Source organism: Pagrus pagrus, assembly GCF_965226575.1.
Source record: "Pagrus pagrus genome assembly, chromosome: 19".
NCBI lineage: Eukaryota > Metazoa > Chordata > Actinopteri > Spariformes > Sparidae > Pagrus > Pagrus pagrus.
The window spans coordinates 14,465,502-14,487,474 of NC_140203.1; the positions used below are offsets into that span (position 1 = coordinate 14,465,502).

The 21,973-nt window shown below is 39.8% G+C and overlaps 1 long non-coding RNA gene across 4 annotated transcripts in view; it reads right to left on the reverse strand.

Annotated features, from left to right (window-relative positions):
• LOC311275411 overlaps positions 1–19,686 on the reverse strand; it is a 110,654-nt gene extending 90,968 nt beyond the window's left edge. For all 4 annotated transcript variants that reach the window (XR_014624865.1, XR_014624866.1, XR_014624867.1 and 1 more), the window contains exon 1: positions 19,504–19,686. This is a non-coding gene — a long non-coding RNA (uncharacterized lncRNA). The remainder of the gene's footprint in view (positions 1–19,503) is intronic.
• Positions 19,687–21,973: the final 2,287 nt, after the last annotated feature.

The window sequence follows — 21,973 nt, forward strand, 5'->3', positions numbered from 1 at the left end:
AAGTGCCAACTGTGGGGTAAATATTGGGCTTGGCGGGAAAGTAATATTAAGGTCACCATCCAGGTGGCCAGTTAATAATACAGAATCACAGCATAGGGCAAGGTTTACATTGCTGTGTTGTTTTTTGTGTCCTGACTGGGACAAATATGAGCCTCACAGTCCACCTTACCTATTGTGACATCAGTAAATCCAATCAAAGCAGCTTACTACTATTAGAAGCTTTCTACACAATGGCTGTCTATGTTTTTGCTATAAAAAACATCTGCGTTTGATGTTATTAGAAATGTGGCGAAGCATTCCCGGTGCAAAGCCACCAAAAATAAAACATGAAGACATGAGTCATAGAGGGCGGCGTTTTTGAAAGAGGTGGTGTCTGAAAAACGCAGGCGACCCGAGATTCTGGCTTAAATATGAAGCTTAAAACCACAATATGTATGAGCAAGGATCACAGTGAGTGAGGGTTTAAGGACATGTGTGACAAGTCTTGTCTGATGATGAAGTGTAGGAACAGTATGATGTCAAGTGTAAAAATGTGATTCATTGATTGTGTTTTTTATTGAAAAAAAGTTTCAAAAGTTGTATATTTGATGTTATCTATTCATAATTGTCTCTTTAAAGTGATGCTTAAGATGACTAGTTATACTTGAGGTTCTTATCTTTAATCAAATTTAGGATGCAGTTTTATGGCCAGTAAAAAATATTTTTAGCTGGTTAATTTTCCTAGTTAACCCTAATTTTGGACCCTGCCACTAGCGTTGAGTTCTCTTTTGACATAAGGTCCTCATCCGCCATGCTTATAGTTGTACCTCACGTTGCAGTACAAATCACCATGTTCACTCCAGAAAGTCAAACAGTGCACTTAAGCAAGTTGATCATTAATCTCAACAGTAGTTGGGAAAACAGTCAAAACACACCACAAATATTAGCACAGTGTATAAAATACTTGATTCAGGTCTATTCTGAAAGTAAAAACGGTTTCAATTTTTCTGCATGGGTCATTTTGTTTTATTCACTTTTACAGTCAGGCTTTGCAGGCTGCTGGCAGCTCTGTTTTCTCCTCATTCTGGGGTTCACCTATGGGCTACAGGTTATTTTGCTGTGTGTGTGTGTGTGTGTGTGTGTGTGTCTGTATGTGTGAAGGGGACAGGGGGGTGGCTTGCCCTTCAGGGCGTAGTTAAGGTCCTTTGGAGCTCGAGCTTTTTTTCCCTCTCATTTCACTTTGATTCCTGGAACACTTAACTTTGCACATGCGTGAGCACACACACACACACACACACACACACGTGCACACACACACACACACACACACATACAGACACACACATAACTAGACATGGAGGCTTAACCAACAAGTTGGGCAACAGCTCAAACACTGCATTCAATTAGACTGGCAAGTGATAAACTCACTTTGTTCCCCGTCTCTCTCTAAATCACTGGGAACTATGTGAATGCTTTTATTTGACTAAAAATTGCAGCATGACTAAATCAAGAAGGCATACATGTATAAACTTCGTAATTTCATGGTGAAATTATTAATGTGCCAAAGTGCCAATGGTCAGCTGTTGCAGGAGCAGTGTAGGCTGTAACACGGTTATGAGGAGGTTATAAGAGGAACTGTAAAACCCTTGGCGCCTAATTTCTGCCATTTGCACGAAAAAACTTACTCCTTATTTGAGTTGCAACCCAGGATTATCTTAATACCAAGATATGATACTCAAATACTTACTCCACGTGACTTGCACGCCCGAGGAGATCATTATCTTTGAGGTCCATTGCAGATACACATCCATAAAAGTCCAGAAATCCACAATCTAGTAATAGTTGTCTGTACACCAATGGGAACTTTCAAACAGGAGCTGCTATAAGCTAATTCAGCATACTTTTAATGGTGACAATTTGATGAAATATAAATGAATATAGACTAAAAAGAGTGAGCTGAAGTCAAAGTCTGCAGCTAACTCGCTGCCTCCTTGGCAAAATTATACTTCCTATTAAATCCCCCAAAACTGTGGAAAGTTTTAGGCCATGAGTATACCCAAATAGAAGTAACACAAAGAATAATAACCAGAGTGACAAATGTCATTAGCATTAGTTTATTTTATGTTGCAATGTTAATATTGTTTTGGACGTGACAAGAGGGAAGAGCAGTGTCAGACTTTGAAAACCCCTGAGTCAGGATATTGGTTGGGGTAAAGATTAGGGTAATTCCCTGATATTAGTCAGTAAGATGTAAGTCAATGCAATGACTTCAAAAGCTTGCTAAACTAACATGTGTGTTGAATTTTTGGAATAAAATAGGGCAGTGCACTCCAGACCTCCACTGAAGATTCCTTTCCTTGTCCTTGTAGACTTTTTGTCTACTTTTTTACAGTCTTACTTTTCGACATTCTTCATGGCTTGTTGAGATTCCATGTCTTGGATTGTGGTTTCCCCTTTGCCATGATGGTTATTTGACTGAACCTTGGCATTGCTCATAATCGGAATTCTTAACATGCCCTTTTCATGGTTGGAGCATTGGAGAATGATTGTATTTTCCATTGTTACTGCGAGCCAATGAATGCTTTTTTTTTTAACTTGGTGTCCATTTTTCTGAGTAAGGGCAGGATTTTCATCATTCATTCAATTTAAATTACTTCATTTTAATTCGCACTAATAGAGACCCCATTAGTCATCTTATTGAAAAACGTGACAACATAGATCTCGAGAGAAAACTTGATAACCTTATTTACAAACATCACACTGATTGGCCCGGTAGATATGCTATTATCAAAAGTCAAAACGTGGTCATACATGCTGGGCCGCTGATCTGATGAAACATACAGGGATGTTGCATCTTGTTAGTCACTGGCCACAGGATGAAAAGGACAACATGTTTATTTGCTTAACCAGGAAATTTGTAAAACAAACAGAACAGATAAAAACTGTATGGCAACATATATGAACAAAAAAGCATGCGTATAAGAGCATAACATAGACTTGACAGCCAAACACTTGATCCAGGCCTGGATATAGTCAAGTTACAAACAGTGACATTAAGTAACACATACAGGCCAGAACAGAAACAGCACCATAAGGAATGTAAAGATGCGAAACAATGAGCCACCCTTCTCTAAATGTCACGTACATTAGTCTTAGATAAAGGATAACGCCACAAATACAGTTAGTATGTTTTCCTCCTTATAAGGGAAAAAGCCTCACTCTTGCCGCTTAGTGTTCCTGCTTGCTACTACATAACAGATTCAACGTTTAGCCATGGAGAAGCCACCCTAACTCTGAAGAGCTATGTGTTTGTTTTGGGACAGCAATCTCAAGAACATTCACTAGAATCTATCGAGCTGGAAAAACTGCATCAATCAGCAAACTCTGCGGAACACTTTTATTGAAGAGATGCCTCTTAAATATGCCAAACCCCATAAGAATTACTGAAACCAGGTATTCAAAAATATAAAATTAAAGTGGACACAGACAAACTTCCCCCCTTCTAGATTTCCAAGTGGTATTATTGTTGGCACTTTTGTTGCAAAGACAACATTTTCCTCAGACTCACAAATAATAGTAAAATATTCAATTATTTAGTCTTCAATGATGTGACAACAGACAGAAATGGTGCCAGGCTGCCAACAGACTGGATGCCCAATTAACCTCCCTTTACCCGCAACAGATTTTGTGCCCGATTGCAGACAGAATTGCAGCAAGAAAGCGAGGTTTATAGGTAACTGATCTGCCGATGGCTTCATTATTTTATAGTTATTACATTGTGCAATCACCATTTACTGTACTTCAAAATAATATATTAAAGCAATAGACTTGTCAACTGCCAGTGGATGCACAGGTGCAGTACCAGAGGCTTTTTGCTGTCTGCAGAGTTTTATCCAGTACTATGACAGGATTTATGGGGTCCAACATGAAGAATGTGAATGTGTGTGTGAGCAAACAGCAGCAGAAGTAGATAATCAGGCTGTCAGGTTTGCTGTTAAAGAATTCACCCTGTAACCCGACTCCAGCACTAATATCTAAACATTTAAATGCTGATTCCCGGCAAATCTTGCTGAAACCAACATTGTGCAAAGAAAAACAAAAACAGACTTAACTTGAAAGTAGTGAAGAAATCATTTGTTTGTGTTTTACTTAATCTCAAGGCTGAATCCTGCACAGACCTTTCTTTTGTTAATGGAAGTCACTGTAATCATTATCATTTTAAAGTATAAACATGATTACATCTCCAACATTTTAATCACGGCAAATGACACGGAGAGACAGACTTCATTCAGGGTTTGGTATTAGGTTGTGTATTAGCAGCAGTCACCTCCTTTCTGCCATTATTCACTTCTCAGAATAGTAAAGGTAATCTGCCTGAAATCAGCGTTACAGACAGTTTTATCAATATTGATATAATCTCAAACTAAACACCAATGCTGGAATGGAAAGTTTTCCCCTTTCAGCCTCCTTCTATCCTTTTGCTTCTTCAAAATAACACTGTGCTGCACCTTCAAAAGTTGAGACTTAAGACATAATAGACTGAATATACTGTAATTTAAGGTAATTTTTATTAGAAGAATTAAAATGATCTAGTACTACATCATGTGTCTTTTCTATAGTGGGAGGACTACAGTATTCATTTGTTTAGTTTTTCAGTTTTCATCGTTGTTCCTGCCACCTGACTTTTCCTTGTCACCTCTTTTTCCACCACAGCATCTCTCTTTCCCCACTTCCTCCTCAGTTATGTCACTTCTTTCTCTCCACATGTCCCACTCCTACTTCCCTCTCCAATTTTTGTCTTTTACCACATTTCCATCTTCTCTCTCCACATGTCCCACTCCTACTTCCCTCTCTAATTTTTGTCTTTTACCACATTTCCATCTTCCCTCTCCGTCTCCCTTCCAATATCTCTCCCACGCATCCTTTCCTCCATCACTCCCACAGACCCATCAGTGCTTTTCTGAGTCCAGGCTTGTATATCCATTAGTCAGTGTTATCTTCATGTCAACAGTTCCTCTCAAATATTTACAATAGTCCCCGGTGGGAAGACATCGAGCCAGGGGTGGGATGATTCACCCTTTTGTTAATACAATCACCCCAAAGTAACTGCGTACCACTCAGAAACACATGAATGTGAGTAATGGGCACAAAGTGTCCCAAAACATGTTTGGTACACTGAAGGCACTTGACCTTTCAGAACAGGTTTTATAATGTAAATCGCAGACGGAAGAAATCAAGATGGAAAGTAGCAGAAAAGTGATCAGCACCTGTGTGTGCATGTCTATGACTGCACTTACAGTGGATGTATTTCAACTATGGTTAATAATAAACCCTCAGTCTGACATTTTCTCATAATCATCATCATCAAAATCCATAAAATACTGATGGGCAAAAACTTTTCAACTTAAAATCTTTACAGTAGGTATTACAGACAAACTGCACTGTATATTTACTGACAAATAACTTCAATGTGACAAGCAGATCCAACAGTAATCTGGGATTTTACAAGTCAAAAAAGCATGGGAGTCACCATTATGCTCATTTTGCCTTGAATGCTTGCAGTCTTTGTATGCAACTTTATAAATCATAAAATATACATATATCTAGGCAAATAAATATATATTGAATTTTGGTACTTGGATTTATCCAGCATTCAACATCAAATCACAGAAAAGTTTAAGAAAAAGAAATTGCGTAACATTTAACGAATTCAGAGAAACATTCATCATCCGGACAGATCTTTGGAAGACTGAGTGACATCACCATTCTCTTTTAGGGCAAGATTGATGACTGCATTTACCCTCAATTTAACCACAAGTGAGGCAGTAGCAGTAGCTGACACAAGAAAACAAAACTAAACATACACTTTGAAACATATACCAGCAGTGGCAGTAGGCCACCCCAGGTTAACCACAGATACGTTGCACGTGTACATGCTCCAACACTTCCATTCGGGGACATCCGCTAAAAACGTTTATAAAAAGCACGAAAATAACACAACATTTCTAATGTACATACAAAAGGTACACGTGTCACCCAAGCAAATGTCAGCTCGTGCTTACACACGTATACACACAGAGGCAAACACATACACATAAAAGCAACGAAAATATATATTCAGAGTGAGTCACCAGTAAACTCTGATAGATAAACAGAGCTGTTGGAGGCAGCAAGGTTTATTTTACATTTCTTTCCCTCTTCTTCTCCTTGTGGTGTCTCTTTTGGCCCATCTTTAACCGTGACCTCCTGCTGTATTTGTTTTAGAGTTGGGACTTTGTAGGGCTGTTCAGGGAAACACACGCACACACGGATGGACACACACATCCATTCACACATGCATACGAAAACACAGACATTGCTTAATGGGAAGAGGAAATGTAGTAACACAGTCTGACGTTAGTAAAACACTCACACGTTTTTTTTTTTGCAGCAGTTCTGTCTCTTTATCGTCAGATATCAGATATTGAATCAGAGGTCAGCTGGTGCTTGAACTTGATGGACTTGTTTTCTCGGAAATGGTAAATTCTGTCAGTCTGTTAAGCAAATACAACCATATGATCAGAGGTGGGGAAAAACTATTAAAGAATTACAAAACCAAAATTATCCTTTTTTAAATTATCTTTTAAACTCTTCTGTAGGAATAAGATTGTATTCACCAACTAATTAAGAATCCAATATGGATACACGTATAGATATAGGTTTGCAGCAAACAAGAAATGGTAAAGAAGGAAAAATGTAATTACATCCAGACAGATGAATGTTAAAAGTCATTTTGTTATGTTACTGTCATCATGAAGTCATAGGTTCAGTTTTGATGAGGATGATGCACCCTTCTGGGTAGTCTTTCAGCCCAAGCTGCGCTGGTAGTTAACCTTATACTTCCATAGACTACAGAATAATCAAGGAACACCCACACATAAGCGTGCACCCACCTACACACACACACACACACACACACACACACACACACACACACACACACACACACATGCACGCACACACACACACACACACACACACATTCTGCCGGCCTGGTGATGAGCTGGCATGTATAGCAATCCACGTGCAGGCCAGGTTGTGAGGGGTAATGTTTCAAAACACACCGCCAATGCTACTCAGGAACAAAGACAGTACTCTTACTGTAGACACAGACACACACAGACACACACACATACACACACACACACACACACACACACACAGATGCAAGTGAAAAAACCTTCAAATTCCAGGTGTGTGAAAAAATTGGAATAAACATCCTGAACTTATGTGAGTAGATCATGGAAAAATTATTTGGCAGCAAATATCATCAGTCTTGACTTTTGGTTATTAGACTTCATTGATTGTCCTAATTGTTACAAATGGCTAAATGCATTTTGTAAACAAAAAGTTTTGAAATATTTACACATGCATGTGAAACAGTGTACAGTATAACAAAGACCTCATCCTCTATTTCACTACTAATTTAGATCAGAAATTGTGTTGGCATGGAGGTTTTATAATCATCGTAGTTTGACTCAGTCAGACTTGATACTGTACAGTATGATTACATGTTCCTGTTTGTTACGCAGGTTCAGAACCTGTCTGAAAATATCTTGTTTTTGGAGAGACAGACTAGACTCACTCACTGCCAAAATCAAAGTAGTAACTAGGGCTGGGACAAAATGTCAATACGGGATTATACCATATTTCTTTCTCACATGATACAATTATCAATACACTGGTACCAATGAATAAGAATATTTTTGTATTAAATGGTGCTGCACTACAGTTTCTCTTGCCAATTTCACTCACTAGTATCACTGCTTCATGACTCCGTGTGGTGAGGTTCATCAAACTAGTGGTCTGTCTTCAGCTTTTTACAAGATTAATGACACAAAATCAATGAAGACTGCCTGATATGCAAGAATTGTCAGGTGATAGTAAAGTGACGTACAGGGGCAACACAACGAACACACAAGCCACCCAAAATCATCATCATCCTGATCTCGTCATGGAGGTAGGTAAATTGGGAAGCTAAGCAATTGTTTCATCTTAGTTTTTTTCAAATTCTGTGAAACTGACACCACAATGCAGTGAATAAATACATGATTCCTACTTTTGTCTTTATAGGGGATTTTTTTTCTTCTTCACTTAAACAGATATTGTGATGTATTGTTAGATTGTCTTACAATATATACATTTCTGCAGAATCACTGTATTGTGATACTACTACAGCGTATCATGAATCCTATCCTAAGTTATTCCCACTCCTTGTAGAAACACATATTGATTCTGTTTTGGGGTGGATTTTCCTCTTAGTACTCATAACCCTTGGCTTGAGTGTTGTGACTTTTGGAGTTTAGGCCTCTAAATGTCTATCTGCCTTCCCTGTGACAGAATATATCTGTCTGCATACTGTTTTACTCACTTTCCATGTGTTTCTTTAATTTGTTATAAATGTGCATTGTGGGTGGTTTTGCATGCAGACGATGCTGAATGCAAGCGTGACCACTTCCGCATCTGGTTTCAAACATTCAATAGCTGTTTTTGTAAAATCTGATTTCTGTGCTTGAAAAGAAAGTGTAACTGCTCAAGAATTATCTTAAGACCAACAAGAACTGGTTGTGGTCTCTGGGTTCAGTTTATCATCAAGAAAGACACTGAGGAGAATTCCATGACTAAGTGCAGATTTTATCAGGCACTCAGACAAACCACACTCAAAATCAGAGACAAATGCACACCCATTGTGCTAAAACAATATCCCATCTCTAAGAAAGGATCAACTCGAAAGGCTGGAAAAAAAAAGAACAGAATTTTCAGGCTGAAAGCTTTAGATGTTCTCACCATACAAAAACAGAAATATTAAGGTTCGAATTGATTATGATTATTATTCATTATTGGCGATGATACCAACATCGTTGTGGCAGCTAACGTTGATGCTTCATTTTAAGCAAGCTTCTTTTGTGCGAGGGGTTAAATTGAACACTGCTTTGTATTGAAGTCATCTCAGAGTTCAGCATGGTGCACATGGTGTTCTTTGTTCTCAATCACTAACCAAAACAAGCTTTCTTCTAACCAGACACACTATCTTACACACTTGTTCTTTGAATATGCTGTACTGAATCAATGTTATACTTAAATTGTACAAAGAAATAAAGGACAGAGCTTGTTTATTCTATTATACTTCATCTTAACTCTCCACAGCTCATTTTCAGCCTGACCTCTGTGCTTTCCCTGCAACAGCTGAGGAACATCTCATGCATGCACACACACACACACACACACACACACACACACACACACACACACATACTTATAAACCCACTCACACACTTTAAAAACACACTTTGGTAGATCATGCTGTCTTTCTAACATTTCTCATTCTGGTGTGCTATCCTGGCAGACTGAGGTGTGTTGCTGCAGTGTGTGGGCCTGGCTGCACAAACACGTCACAGTTTCACAAATAAACCTCTAAATTAAAGTTTTATTACCATCCGAAGAGGTGACTCATCGTGCTGTCACACTAACGAGGGGTTCCCCTACTTCTATCCCATTTTTTTCCCCTCTCTGTTTATTTCTCTGTACTGGTGTGTCTCTCTTTAAGCCTTCCTATCCGTTAGTCATCATCTTAATCTTTCAGTACCACACAATGTACCAATGGTTTAGATATGTCAAAAAACCTGGTGTGATGCCTGTCCTCACCAGAAAACAACAGCATTGGTCATTTGATGACACACTTACTCAACCTGTGTTTACTTTTTCCTGTCAAGTGACATCCAGTGGTCGTGTAAAGAATGACTGTCCTATCAAGTAGCAAAAGCAGAAGAAACCAGGGTTTTTCCTGCATAGAGAATCATTGCTGAGACACATATTCTGCGTACAGTAAACTGCACGTGTGTGTGGCTGAATATCTTGCTTTTCAATTCGGCATGTAAACAGGTCAGAGCATACACACGGCCGGCATGAGCAACGTGGCTCACACACGTCTCATGCGAGGCCACAGCTGCACCTCATCCACAGATTGGAAGTCTTGCTTATTTTTTCGAGACACATGCGCAGTTCTCTTTTTCTTCCTCTCCCGAATGGAGAATCAAGTCATAATCTTTATTGATCATTTTATCAAAAGGCAATCTCCACAGGCCTGGCAGCAGCGCTGTGTGTATGGACAAATGCACGTGTGAGCCACAGCAGTTCAGTAAAGCAGCAGTCACACACCGCTCACGCAGGATGTGTCTCAGCCCTTACAAGGGAAGCACCTCCCTCAAATTTTGTGTTACCTCCAGCTCTAAAAAACTCTCACAGGTGTCTTTGTGGAATTTTTTGTGGATTTTTTGTAACTGCAGAATTATGTAGTGGGCATGGCATGGAGCTGTATCACAAGCTACAAGATTGTAAGACTGTACGTTATTGAGCTTGGCAGCTTATTCAAGTCACTTGTGAGGATATTCATGATCATCCTGATTTATGATTATTCCAGTGATGGAAATTCACCATGATCGCGATCTGCAATTAAATCCTGTATTGTCCAATCCTTATGTGTGTTTCCTGCTCATGCAGCGGAGTTAGGAATCCCTGATATAGCATTTAGCAATGACAAAAAAGTTATGAAAATGAATACGTGAAGGACAGCTACACTGAGTATAAGCGCAAACATGACAACAAAATGAGTATCAAAATGAAAACAATAAGCTTTGTTGTAAAGATTGGGGAATGATCAAAAAAAGAACAATGCAAGAGACTGAATCCTGGCTTGTATTTGCTGCTGGGCACATTTACAAACAAGCCTGAAAACATGTGCAAGGCACAGCATCTCTCCTGCGTGATTGATGTAGAAATTAGTGTCTCGTCTGGCACCATGCAACCGCTGTTATTTTTCTCTGCATGTAATCTGTTCATTGTGCCGAAGTCTGACATATATTATTCATGTCTGCTCAGTTGGCAGGGCATTGACTGGTCTCTGTTATTAATGTCTGTTTGCAGTCAGTCTGAACTGTCATACAATATTTATTTTTACATTGTTGTTGTCTGTTACCACAATGTAGTGTGATAGTTAATAGTGGGGCATGTCACATTTAAATGATAAAGTCTGCAAACCAACTTAAAGCACAGTCGATAGATAAGCTGATGTGACGTCTTTGAAATTGCAGCCTTCATAACCTTAGTTTTTCATGGCTGCTACCGTCTAGGCATCTCTCCTCCTCAAGCAGTATCACATGTCTTCAGGGTTTCCAATAAAAGGTTACAGTTAACCCCCTTTTGCATTTTTTTGTGGCAGTAAACAAAACTTCACAGGGAGAGATGTACAAAACAGATCCATGATGCCAAAATAAAATCTCAATCTCTACGGAGCAGAGCTCAGAGTGGCATATTTGCTGTCAGCACTTTCCAATATTCTCACTTAACACAATAAATCCCAGATGGTAATTATGTTTTTTGCTGATTAAAGTATGTGAGACATGGACCGAATGGTAACAAAAGAGACTCAGACAAATTGAAGCACTGTGCAATAAACTTACAAATGTTTCTTTGACATCTTTATCTTCTCCGTGTGATTATTTTACCTATCAACACATAAATCTACACAGTATGTGTGAGAATGACTCATCAGTCAGAACGGAGGTGGCCAATCGCTCTTTGTGTCTCTTCCACAAATTCAAGAAGGTAAAACAGAACACTGTACTGTCTCTTTTTATCACTCTGTTGTGGCATGCAATTGTCCATCCCTCACAAATAGACATGAAACAACCACAAGTGCTTTTCTGTGCTCAAAAACATCAGAATGATATAGCTAGAGTAATAATGTGATTTTCACAGAAACGTCCACTAATGCCACCATCATCACCATCATCAACAACAGCAACCCACATTATGATAATTAATTACACCTGTCTTTTTACTGTAATGTCGTGTCAAAATGACAGCCAAGTAAAAGGGCCTTCCCTTGGGTAGCCATGTTTTCATTAAACAGCAGGAGTTGAGGCACTGGTATGTATTTAGAGCAACAAAATGAGAGGTTGTTGTTGCATGGCAGAGACTTCCCTGTTTCTAATTTTAAGTAAAACACCAATATCAGTCCAAAATATCAGCAAGCCGGCACATCAGTCTCTCCCTGGCTAACAAACAGGTTTCATCAGATACCCACTCAGACTGTGTGATCAAACACTTTATGCGAGCCACTGATCACTGAATGGGCCACCATACAGCTGGGGAACGTTCAAAGACTCTCAGGTAGGTAGGCAAGTAAGGTATGCTGGCTGCGGTTGTTTCCCTCTCATCCAAACACCCAAACAGACACGCACATACACCTGTGGACGCACACACACACACACACACACACACACACACACACACACACACACAATCGGCACATTCCTTCTATGACATAGTGCTGCCCAAACAAGGGGCTCAGGTGTTTCTCCCTTTGTAGTTTCACAAACACTAAGAAAGAGACAGAAAGTGAGTGAGACAGAAAGAGAAAGGGAGGAGAGAGATATGATGTTTTTCTTTTTTCTGCCTCGGCTGTGAAATCCCATCCCTTTCATTCCCGATTTCATTGTGTCAGACGCTCTTTTGTGTGCGTGGCTGATGAGGCCCCCTTGACACTGAAGAGGTTATGCAGCTGATACCCGACTCCCATTGAAGACGCTGTTCTCTCAAACACAAACACGCACACATTGACTATCTTCCTTTCTTTCTGTTTCTTACACACTATCCTCCATCTCTCAATTTCTTCCTTTCTTCTTTGTTCCCCAAGTCTTTTAGTCACCTCTCTGCCATCCTAACACAGATATGCAGGTCAAACCACAAAAAGATACTACAGAAGAAGTGTCCGAAAACACTTACATCACCACAGAGAGGGGGAAAGGGAAGGAGAGAGGAGTGGAAGTATGGAGAGAGAGAGATATTCGGTCTCCTCTCATCTCCAATCTGCTACCATCTGTTTGCATCATTTCTTCTCTTTACTTTTGAGTGATATCGTGGTGTGGAAAGTTTTGTTGACTAGACCACACTTCTTGTCATTGCCATGTAAAGTCAAGTAAGATTCGCCAACAACTCCCCCCCCATACCAATCAGAGAGAGGACACCATACTAGGTCAGATCCCGAGGGATTCAAGCTCCGCTAAGGCCTTCTTTTTGGTTGTTTCTTTGGTGACTCCCACAAAAAGCCTCTGGAGTTCCCCCTTTGATAAAAGACACCTGACGGACCAAAGTGGCCACCGTGTCACAAGATAAGTCTGGTTGTGTTTTTACTTTGCTGGGATGGGATGGTGGTGTGTGTGTGTGTGTGTGTGTGTGTGTGTGTGTGTGTGTGTGTGTGTGTGTGTGTGTGTGTGTGTGTGCGCGTGCGAGCGTAAATACAAGCATGATGACAACTCTTGAAACATTGAACAGCTGGGCCCGTATACCCTCTCTAAAAAGTTTGACGATGACTAATGCATACATAGCGGCCATATAACTGTTAAAATATGGAGTGTTAAAGTTAATGGCAATAAGTCTGTATAATGAAAAGGAAACATGTTTGCTTTAACTCTGCCAAAACAAGGCACTCATGATGAGAACTTTATGTTATCTGCAATATAAATAAAGCTGTTTTGGGTTATTCAGAGCATGATGTAAAATGCATTCCTCAAAAAATTAGATTATGGGATTATTAATGTGCATAGTATTGTTTGTAAATGGCATGCCAAAGGGCTTTGATGAGCTGAATTTCTGGAGCAAGTATTCACAGAGTATAAGGAATTACAAGCTAGTCTCTGATTTGTGTACCACCGTCTCCTGCAGATCATACAAATTACTACAGCAACTGAAAACTGATTTCATCCACATTTTGTATGACTCAGCCAACAGTCAAACTATTGTACATCATTCATAATTTTCACTACCTGCGGTTTGCAATGATAATCTTAAAATAGGATTAATAGTACTCTAGTAAAAGTAGTTGTAGTAGTAACAATACAGCTGTAGTGGTCCTATCTGTTTGGCGGCACCTAAAGTTGCCTTGCATCCTTCAAAATCCATATTCTTCATACAGTATATGTTTGCAATCTATCTATAATTATGTCATCCTGGTTGTCGATTGGTTATTTTACCATGTTGGTCTATTCTAACAGAACATCTACGACATGTCAGTCCTGGAAGGGGCATCCCATTTCCGTTGCTCTTCCTTAAGTTTCCTTCTTGACTTCACTTCATTTGGTAATGACAATTGAGATAGTGGTACCAGTAATAGTTAGGGGTGTCCCAACAAGGGTACCTCACGATTCGATTCGATTTCGATTATGGGAGCTTCGATTCGATTATTGGCCACGATTCTTCGATTATTGCAATTTTTAATGCTTTTTTCCATACAAGATTGATTTTGTCTTCATCTGTGGCTATATTTGTAAATAAATAGCCTATCAATTAACTCAGTTCCTCTAAAACTACACTCATAAAGTAAATAACAAGGTTTTTTGAACATTTGACTTGTATTTTTCAAAGATACAAAATATTTTATTTTATGACTATGCACTTTGACCTACTTAACTTTGACCAGGGAAAGCTCCACTTGCAGGAGAGCCCCCTCTATTGGCGGAAAAAACTGAAAACAGTCAAGCCCTGGATTTAATGAGGCGTAAACATGTGACGTGACGTGGCGTGAAGCACGAAGTTGGGCAGTGATCAGTGACAACAAAGTTGTCTTCAAAATAAGAGCTTAACATTGCACCCCATTGGATTTTAGAACTGGGTTCTTAGCGGGGGGCTTTTAATTTGAAAGCAGCGACCGTTCGTAGCTTGCCGCTACACAACAGCTGACAGTCAGCAGCTAGTAGCTGTTTGGTTGTGTCCGCTAGCTGTCAGCTACAGAGACCGAGGAGACGGTAGCATCTCCCGGATCTGAGCGGCTTTCCAGTTGCTCATCTTGACATCCGCGGATGAAGTGATGAACTGACTGCTGTGATCAGTTTCCTAGTTTTAAAACTCCCGGCTGCGGGTCGCACAACAGTGCACGCTATCGACACCTCCGCCCATGTCCAGCAATTGCCGGCACATTGACGCCTCGGATTTAGACAGCAATGGAGGCGGCAGTAAGTGTACCCTCAGAGGCGTCAATTTGGCGGACCAAAACAGACCGCAAATTTGCCGCCTTCTGTCTAAATGCGCGGACCTAGCAAAGCATCGACGTTAATTAATCGATGCCGAATCGAATTGCACCCACCTCTAGTAATAGTACAGTGATAGTAGTAGTTTACATATAACAGAAGCAGCAGTAGTGGTGGTTGTCCTCGCTGTGATTTTAGTGATAGTAATCAAGATTTGTCTTCACAATGTAGCCTGTCCTTCCTAGAGGAGTTATAAAAAGGTTCTACCAGAGTTTCATGTGAATGAACCCTTAAAGGAGCCCCAGGGAACCTTTTCATTTTCAAGGTGCACTGTCCTCGACTGCCCTGCTGCAAATGTAAATGCATTCTGTTGCCAAGTCCATATACTAGAACTGTAGGATTAGACTTAATCCACAGCCAGCAAAAAAGGCCATAAAAGGCTTGAAAGTAAGCATTAAGGGAACCTTCTCAAGGTGTCATGTGATTGAGGTCATTTCTGGAAACAAAAAGAAGACGAGTTTACTGTGCAATATACAGTCTCTTGTTGATAGAACAGAGGCATTTTGCCATGGACTGCTGGAACAGCTCTGACAATGTATGTGTGTTTGTGTAAGCATGTGATTGTGCAGAGCCTTGGCGGTCCAGAAGGACTACAGCAGCATTTACTGAGCCTATTTGTCACTTTTCATACACACACAAGAACATTCACAGAACTTTAAAACCGCTGCACTGTTAACTACTACCATCACTTTAACACAGCAACCCTATTCAACACTCAGTAACCAACCTTCATACAAGAAATTAGTTTTTAAAAATTATCATTTTTAAATCATTATTATTATTATTATTTATCATCTATACTTGGGGTTTGCAAGAGAGAAAATAATTACAGCATCCTAATAGACAAAATGATCAGAACCAGAGAAGACCATAGCTTAGAACAGAAGAATAACAAAGCATGGGAGAAATAAGTAAATTGATTCTCAATCAAGAGAGACACTCTCCAACGTGTGGGCAAAACAAATAAATACATTGAAAGGCACAACAGTTGCACAGCAGACATATTTTCAAGGATTTCCATCCCAGTGTTTGTGTCACAGTGAGGCTACATCCGCTTCAGAAGCAGTTTGCAGTGGGATTCCCCCCTTCATTAGCATACGTTGGGTTTCCTAACCATTCAGCGTAAATACAATTTGTTTCTTTTTGCATGTCTTTTTGCCCCTGCAACTCTCGCCTACCCACAAGACAATAACAAACTGATGCTAAGTGGTCTGAGAAGATGTTTCAATAAACATCTTGTTTCTCTGTACTTTGTGATGTCTCCGCATTAATGACACACATGCACAAACATACAGATGCAGAAACACACACACACACACACACACACACACGCACACACGCACACACTGAAACCACTCTAAATGACTCCTGCCTTACTTCAGAGAAAACCCCATCCCCTCACTACTTACAACTACATTAACCACCCCCTCACCTCTTTTCACCCCCTCTTCTCTCTTCCTTCCATCCATCCCAATCTCTCAACAATTTACATCCAAAGGTTGAGAAACAGCTGGACAATAAAAGCGTCTTAAAAGGACACACTCCCACAATGTTTATGTAAGCCAGCCCTGAGCAGCATTGAAATTGAACAGTAAAGAGGCCAGTTGTGTTGCTCACTGGCCAGGTTAGTGAGTCTACATTTATCTCTGGCTGTCACAGTCAAAACGACTTCAGGACAGTCTGGTGCACACACTCTGTATGTTTGTGTGTGTCCACGGGACGATATATCCAAGAGGCCTGGGTCTGGGGGCTTTTAAGATACCGCACAATAACACAGTTACTCCAAACAAGCCGTTAGGGCAATCAGATTAGACATTAAGGGAGGGAACACGCTAGAGATCAAGGATGAAAGAGATTCCCCTCGTTAAGAGGTCCACCATTCTTACCACACACTGATGATAAGCCATCACTCTACCTGTACATATAACAAGACCAGTGCTACTTTGGCTCTGATGCAGCCAGCTCTCTGTGTCTGTAATCACACTCAATGTCTCGCCCATAACACTATCTGATTGGTCACGTCATGATTAAAAGCTTATCAACAGTGAATAATCTGCATCAGCAAAGGAGCTAATAACTAAAGTTATCTAACACCTCCAAAAGGTATTGAGGAGAAACTAAAAAGTATAGCAGAAAAAGAAAATACTCAAGCACAGGTACCTGAGAATTGTACTTAAAGTACTTCACTGATAGAAAGATGGCCCCTTGAATAAACTTGGCTGTCTAGACAGTAGAAAGACACTAACATTTTTTAAATTGGTGCAACATGACCAGAGAAAACCGAGAAAATGGGCTGTGGTATTCCCTTTTGTACCGGACCAATAAACACTGATGGGTGATGTACTGCGAATTGGGCAGTGCTTGGTTTTGGCTAGGAGTCTGTTTTGAAATAGGAAACAGTAAAGCAGCCAGCAAGTATAAAACAATATCGTATTGCAGTGTGACAGTACGCTAAACTATGTTTCTGAAAACATTTTAAACAGATAAATAGACAATGAACAGGATTGATCAGCACTGCCTTATTTTACAGTTTGATCTGAGTTTTTTCAGCCACTGTTTTCACAGTAGAGAAGCAATATGGCGGCAACTTCTGATTCACAGTTTTTCTCTATTGCAGCTAAATAGTATGCTAAAATATGTTTGTGGAAGCATTTTAGGCAAGAAACTTGCAGTGTGGTAACAGAATAGTGGTTAATAGTTTATCAGCGCTGCCCAGTTTAGACAGTTTGATCGGAGTTTGGTGAGATGCACCTCAATTGATACGAGAGAGAGAAAGACCCAACTATACCCTTTGTGTCTGTAGATGCACGCGTACCAAGTACAGAACAAACATCTGAAGTTGGTACAGCAGTCATACAGATGCCAGATGACATGTTTTGGCAGACTTTTGCTAAAAAAAAAGTGGGGGGCTCTGGGTGCAGGCAACATGGAGAGAAGTTTGTCATTGTTCATTTGCGCATACCACCAAAATTAAAGTGATACCAAGCTGGTTGAAAATTAGCGAAGTTCCCGTTAAAGTGTGGTACTTGGTTAAATTCAATCACTAGTTATATTAAATATTGACACTGAGATTTACATTCTCACTGCAAATGTACAGTATGTCAGTTCAAATATCAGTTATCATTCTCCATAATTAGTAATAATCTGTATCAGCCCTGAAAAAAAACACATCGTCTCTCCCACACCAGCTACAAACCTCTCTAATCACAGTTTCATCGGTATGCCTTTCAACAAGGATTGCTTCATGTGCACAAAACGTAACGTCTGAAACACACACAAGAACACACATACAAACAAAGACACACACACACACAGTTGTGGGTCTGGAGTTGCAGATAATTTTGAGGGCTGCGGGGTCTGAGGTTGGCGCTCATCACAGGATCAAACACACTGCAGACACTCGAGCCTGTCTGCGAAGCATTCATTTAAAATGTGTTTCCTGAACTAACAGTGCTAGACACAGTGTGGTTTCCTATAGTGGTGAGTGAGGAGAAGATGAGATGTTGCTGTGGCATTCAAACAATATTTGCCAACACTTCCAGGGGATTTAAGGGGAAGTTATATCAGCCAACTCACAGGGAACACATTTTAATGTGAATGCAGATTATGTATAGAGTTGATATTCAGCGTCTTTGCTATGATGTCATCACTATCCACAAATAGCAGATACTGAAAGGTGAAAAAAGTGAACTACTCCTTGCATTCAGGTCATTGCCAACACAGCACCTTCAGATATTGCAAGAAATATACTGAAATATATAAGTGAACTGAGATGGAAACAATTTAAATCCACCTGTTATGCATCATCAGAACAAGACAAATCAGCGACATAGCAAATCACTGTCTTAGACCAGATGATCTCTGATTGAAATTTTATGACTAGCATATAAACTGATTACCAACAATGAACTGACCCAAAGTGCTTAACGGTATGGACTGAATGAAGTGTAGCAGTAAACCACAGAAACAGGTAAATGAATTTCTTCAAAAGTTAAAAGTTTTCACCCATGCTTAGCTAAATATTGAATATCTGGGCGAAAATTAAGGTGAAAAAGGCTGAATTCAGTTAACAGTCCAGGGAAGAAATTATGTGAAAGTTAAGTGTGAAAAAGTAAAATACCAGCCATGTTTAGCTAGCTACATCCCTAAAGCCACACTGAGCTAAAAAGAAACCGCCCAAACAACAAGACCAAAACCAATTAGGCATATAAAATGTTTAACACTCAAACATTATTGGTATTTGTGAAATAAGAACAATCAAAAGAAAACCCTTAATTCAATACAAATTAAATTAATCGACATTGGCGACATGAGCAGCAAATTTAAGCAAGTAAACACAATGTTAGCACCATCTAAAAACAGCAGTAGCTTTAAATTAGCAGAGGATAGCTTAATTTACCTGAAGTGAAGGAGGGTCATCTCAGCTAGCAAATAAATCCTTTTCTGAAGAGTAGCTTTAGTGTTCAGGAAAAACACTTCGCACCTGACGACATAAACTGTCACACAAAGCGATAAAAACCCGACGTGATTCCCGGGTTAGCATCTTCATCATGCTACATGAGCTGCTGCCGTAGCAACAGTGGCGCAGTTTCACTGCGGGGTTATTAACTAATGCGCAATGAAGAGGGCGCGCGGAGCAATGGCGGACTAAATTCACCACCTTTGGGCAACAAGGAAGGCGAGATATGTTGCAGCCAGTACAATATATATATCTCTCATTTTGTTGACATCACTGGGTTTGTTTCTCCTTTTTGCGAAAACAGCAAAGCAGAAAAAGAAGAGGAAAAAACTTTGTTACATGATAGGCAACACATTATTACAACATTAGGCTGCTGTAAGCACATATAAGGTTAGGGTTAGCCTATATTTACTCCTGTATTATACTTATCAGTGGTCTAAAAAGTACCTAAAAGTCATACTCGAGTAAAAGTAACTATCGTGTGAAAATATTACTTAAGTAAAGTGAAGTCATCCAAATGATCTGTGGGCTACATGAGTGAAAGTATCTGATGTTAGTCTTAAAGAATCTTAAAGTATCTGATAATAAACTTACTTGAGTAAAGAAAATGTAGTAAGGCCTGGCTGATTATCGTATCCAAAATCCAAACCTAACCCTCCAAAATGTAGTGGAGTGGAGGAATAAAGTAGCAGAAAATGGAAATACTCAAGTAAACTACAGGTACCTCAAAATGTACTTAAGTACAGTACTTGAGTAAATGTAGCCTACATGGTTACATGTCATAAATGGTACCACTACATTCAAGAAGTAAATACTTTGAGGGTTAATATTTGACTTACAAAATATAAATCATGTAAAATATGAGACATCAGATTGTTATACATAGATAGTATAGAACGAATCCAGCTCCACCAACTACAACATTAAATTACTGTAGTATTGATTATAAAAATCCAGCAACATAATATAATAATATAAGACGCTGGTTTACCAACTGGGCAAATCCCCTGACCCTCAGGGACTCCAAAATGAAGGTGGACACCACTGAACCTGTCTTGGTCAATGTCTAAATTCAATGTCAAAGGGGGACATTCTGCATAATTAGTACTTTTTTTTGGAAACTTTATTAAATTGCTGACAACACATCTGTACCTAAACAGCTTATTTTTATTTTGTTATATTTCATCTTCTTGTGAATGATGCAAACACTTCAACTACATATTTCCTTCTCACACATGTGCGTGCTCACTTTACCTTATCAAACATAAAATCCACAAAGTGCGTGTCATCATCAAATAGATTCCAAAGCAAAACACAATCACGTCATAAATAATTAAATACCAAATTGCATGCAAGACCGGGCAAAACATACAATGTATTTTGATGGGAGTTTTTTTCCTCAGGGAGGAAAGACTCTCCCTGTAGAGAGGAGGGATGGAGGCTTATTGTGGCTGGAACATGGTGGCTATCCCTCAGCACTCTGTGTAAATACTGGCAGTGTGACAATAGACCAGCTTGAGCTGAGGCGGCTGTCACCTCAGCACTTATCAGACCATGGACCTTCATGCTGTCTCTACCTCACACACACCATGAAGTCACACAGAACCTTTACCCCTCCACGTGCAAATTTCACAAGAAATAAAGATGTCCTTGAGGTAAATTGGATGAAAATGAAGAATTACTTCTACTCACATTTGAGGGTAATAATTTCGTGAGATGATGCTTTAAACATGATGGTGATTTGTCATTCTGTTATCACTATCTGTACATCTCGCCTGTGCTGTGGGAGTGACAGTTCTCCTCAGATCTCCTGCAGCCTGAGAGCAGATAACAGCCTGTCTGAGTGCTACTTGTTACAGGATGAAGCCACCCTCATCGCGCACACATGCGATCCCTGTCCTCATAAATCTATCTCTGGTCTAATCTACTCCATCTCTATAGGCACCACTCCCCTCCTAAGTACCTCCAGTTCTCTCCCCGCTGATGAATAGCAATCAAGTGCAGCTTGTAGGTGAAAATGTCGCACGAACTGATATTTACATTTCATACATTATCACCACCCTCATGACGGACTCATGCGATCTCATTCTGTTGCACAGGGACACTTTGAGGTTTCAGAGGTGGCTACCTCAACCAGCGTGTGCATCTTCTCCCCCCACTTTCCCCCATCAAAGCAGAACAATTGTTCATCCCCTTACATTCATTATTGGAATAGAAGAGATGCGTGTTGCATGACACTGGTTACAGGATGGTAAATAGAAACCACCTCCCAGCTGGCTTGAAGTTTTAGTATCTTTTTGCCAAACAATCCAAACAATGTTATACTTACGCTGTTATCTTGCACTCCTCAGCTGCATTTAATTACCTTTTGAGTGTGTTCACAATGTGGCAACAGCGAAATGGCGCTCTA